Below are 4,625 nucleotides of genomic sequence, written 5' to 3' on the forward strand. Positions count from 1 at the left end.
GAAATCGGTGAGATGGCATGTAGCACGACTGCCCGGTGCTCTCGTGGACAGGCTCTTAACAAGTTGTCTGCATTCTATTATTGGTGGTATATATCTGGACCCTCATGGCCGGGGAAAGGCCTATGATTTTCCTTTAAAGATGAAAGCTTACCTTGGAAACTCACCAAAGCATTTCGTTGTGCAAGCAAGGAAACTTCTTCACGCACCAAAAATGCCCCTTGGGATGGTATCTCTCACATCTAATACTAAAGCATGCATTGAAGAATATTTACCAACATAACTTTAGCTAATTAATAATTTTTGTAACGCCAACGAGGCATTGATATTTGGTTGATAGAGGTACTGTTAAAGAAGGATATATAGTTTTTACATTTGAATGCATTTAACACATAATACAACATGCTTGTCATCAATAACATTAAATTATGTTTTTATATGAAACTGAATGTGCTCAGAGGTGCTTTAAAGTTACCATTTTGATTGATATTTATTTCCCCTGGATTTCAGCTTTTGAAAGGTAGCAGAATTTGAAGTGAATACAAGTCAAAGAGATATAAAAGTCAAGCCAAATAGAAGTTGTGTAGCAATGCCTCACCTGTTGTTAGTGAAGGAGAGAAATAAGTTGGGTTTTGTTCATTTTGCAGAGTCCTTTCTTCCTCTGTATTTCTTTGCAAATCCCTCATTTCATGTATCAGCTTTTGCGTTCCTTCCTCTAGATCATTAAAATTTTTCTTTCAGTCTGAAAGCTCATCTCTTGTGAGATGAAGGTCCCTTTCCGCTCCCTCAATAGACACTAGTTCACTGAATAGAATGCTTAAAGTGAGATATTTTGACTGAAGCTGTTCTCTTTTTCTTCCTTTAGTTTGCCCATATTTGCTTGCCACAACTCTTGCTTCTCTTTCTAGCCTGCCTTGGATAGGGTAGCCTGTCTCTCAACTAACTGTAAACCATGATCTGGAAACTGTGGCATTGAGAAAGTCAATATAATCACATCCATCCCGAACATTTTCATGCCATATCTTTAGTAATAGGTATGATATATTTACTGCCTGTTTAATATATGATAAAGTTGGATCTGGGACAAAGATTTTTCATTCAAAGCTTCTCTGCATGTACCTTGAAATTACATCTGACATTACTGTAATGTATTTTGGGTTTCTTATATTTTATGTGAAGGAAATCTGCATTTCTGAAATCAAATTTACAAGTGTATTAATCTAGGCTTTCCATAACAAGTCCCAGTTCCTCGATGTATTAGAACGCAAGTGTCTGATGAACGGTTCATTCAAATCTCCAGTTCTTTCAATGGGTATACATTCTGTGCCCACACACATGGCGTATCTATACAGGCGAATAAGCCAGATTACGAAGTTTGTTTTGGGAGAAAGAAGATGGAAGCCTGTCGTAAAGAAATTTTGCGCAAGACCACAATGGTTTCTCGAACTCCACACGCACTCATATCATTTGCAGACGTATTTACAGGAAAAAATTTGCCTTTTTTAATGCATCTATCATCGGCCATCCCCTGGGGGGGACCCCGGGCAAATTCAACGTTGAATGGGGACTTATACGGGGATTTGAACGATTAACTTACCCTGGAGGCGGGGGAAATGAGGGAGGTTTGTTTTCCAAAAGCCTTGCACCGCGGGGAAAACAGGGGACTTTGCAAACGAAACAGGTCAATTTCAAGTTGTCTTAAATGATGAAACATGAAGACCGCTGTGCATAAGAACGTGGTCCACCTTTCTCCTCGTGTTTGTGATGGCGACCTCGGCGGATGGCGCAGGTATTGTTTTCTGCAAAAACAGTCAAGGTCTGGCTTTGTGTCACATTCCAGGCAATGTCAAACCACTGTGCTCTTAGATAATATTGATGCCAAAATAATTGTTTATCTTTATTCAGGTTCATGATCCAGTGTGATGTTTGTGGAACATGGTACCATGGCTCTTGCGTGGGGGTTTCTGAAGAAGAAGCGGATGCGATGCCTGAGTATTATTGTGATATGTGCTCCACTTGAGCATTATTGAATTTTGATAGGTTTATCATTTATGATATGCTGTCAATAGATCAGAAATGCTCATTAACATTGTTGTAAATATTCGGTTTAAGTCCAAAAAGTCAGCTGAACAGACATCGTGTATTACACTGTATTTTGGTTAAAATTTTTTGTATAATTGTATTTAGCAGTACATTGAAATTTGCATTGTTACGAACATGTAAGCACTATTAAAACATGACATTTCGTTAAGGGTGTAAAGTACTGTTTTCTTGTCAGGTTTCAAGCTGCTCAAGGTGATTCCCCTCAGGGAGGGGAACTTTGATTCCTCTGGAGGGGGAAAATAAGAACTTTGACAGGGTCCTTTACAAAGTCCCCACCCTTGCCCGGGGTCCCCCCCCCAGGGGATGGCCGATGATAGGTGCATAAGTTCCCTTGGAACTTATTTCCTGCATGGGCAGAAGCCGCGAAATACATTAACAGAAACTGCAACAACAGGAGAATGTTATGTGAGGTCGGAGAAACACTTTTTGTCATAAGACGCCTAACCTTACGACCTTTGATTGAGGATATCTCAGACAAATCTCAGACACTTGAACGAGTTACACTGGAGCAAAAACACCCTATTTGATACGCATTTGAACCTTACAAGGAAGTTTCGTTGATTTATCTATTTATATTTCCGAATTTGTCAGATGTTCTGGAAAAAAAATGAGGTCGGGGAAACATGCGCAGCATCTCGAGGTATTTTTATTTTTGAATTTAGTTCATTGTTCCATACATGTTATTGTAACACTTCAGCCATTTTTAAATACTCCGTTCCCAAGCAACAAAGCACCACTGCCGCCATTTTGTCCGTCATTTCTGGCAATGAATCCAATTAATGAGTAGGAGTCAAAAATACCTTCTGACAATACAAATGCGCAACCAATGGCAAGTTGTTAGCAAGGAAAAGAAAAGGATTTAAAAAACAAAAACAAAGGAACAATGAGGATGGGACACAGTCCGTTGCTAAGGTCTCCGATAATTCCATTACTGTTGCCGCCAAAAATTCGATTGATTACAAATTCGTACTCTTCTTTTGTCACAGTTCATTCATGCCTTTTGTTCTGTGCGCATAACTTTCATCAATATTCTGTTACTCTTTCCTGCATAATTGCCTTTTGTTTATGTCCCTTGTATTAGTCTTTACCGCGGATTTTATTCATTCGGATCAACCGTTTAACTATTCGAACCGTCTTTCTGTTTATACCGTCTCTGTCGATCGCTTTATGCCGCTTTACGTTGCTTTACGTCGCTTTACATCGTCTTTAAATGGTGAAACAGAGAATTAACTATGAAGTGTAAATTAAAGTGCTACTTAAACCCATGAATAACCCACAGGGCGTTAGCCCTAATAAAGGGAAACAGGGAACCACACGAGGCAAAGAAAAAATCTTTTGACCTCGGTGGGAATCGAACCCACGACCTCCGGATTAGATCTACCGTTACTCTGCCGACTGAGCTACGAGGTCGCACAGAGAAAGTCGGGGACGATTTAGGATGGTGAATCGCGGCGAAGAGAAAGTAAGGCAGTTGACAGTTGACCCAGATCTCATGCGACGTTTGTAAGTGTCTTTTGTTTTCCTTTATTTTTGTTTTCTCGTTTGTTAATTTCTTTACCTTGAATTGTGACAACTATAACTTGTAATCCATTTCTTGCAACCGGTTACGTATTTATTACTGAACTTCGTTTCGTTTAGCCATTTTGGAAGTGAAGTCCGACATGTAACGAGCATTTGTGGCTACAACACTGATGTACAACCCTATCAATTGGAGCTTCCTTAACAAAGACAAATATATGTTGTAAAAAGCTAGAAAAAGCCGTTGGCCATCCAGCAGTGGTCAAGTTATTCTGTAGGGCCACCTCAAAAGCTATGAAGGCCAACCTCAAAGCTAGCCTGAGGCATTCGCCGGACCAAGTCGTTCTCTATGTCGGCTCCAATAACCTTAAACATAAAAAGTGTTGCAAGATGCTGAATCAATCATAGACAAATCGAAAATTCATCCGACGCCACCTCCGCTATATCGAGGCTTACTTCCACATGGGATGAATTCAATAGAGCAGTGAAAGATGCGAATAAACATCTAAAGAGCTACTGCTGTCAGAATGGATGGAAACTTATCCAGCATCTAAAGATAATAGAGAATGGCCTAATCAAGGGAGGACTGCATCTTAGTTATAAAGGTAATCAAAGCATTTTCAACAACTTTAACGCGCTCTCCGCAGATTTCCTGCGTGCTCAGTGAATTAAATCCAACAGTGAATCCCGTATACTGAATGAAAGTGGTAGAGAGGGTCCAACATAGGTTTGGCAGGATGCAGGATGAGGCTTAGGAATACGAGATAGGTTAAAGGCGAGATGCGGGATGAAGATAGGAAGGCGAGACCGGGACATACTCCGATTCGAATGCGGGATAGGGGTTGGGACAGGTATAGGCGAGCTCATAAAAAGTATTTCTATGCTTTAGAAACGGGCTTAATTAATGCTCCCGTGTAAATTGAGGTTGACATGCCTAGATGATTCAGTAGCACGTCCAGTTTTCTCTGTATTAGCTACAAATGTTTACACGAAACACCATGGTATAT

Source organism: Pocillopora damicornis, chromosome 12 (assembly GCF_964200805.1).
Source record: "Pocillopora damicornis chromosome 12, jaPocDami1.2, whole genome shotgun sequence".
Taxonomy (NCBI): domain Eukaryota; kingdom Metazoa; phylum Cnidaria; class Anthozoa; order Scleractinia; family Pocilloporidae; genus Pocillopora; species Pocillopora damicornis.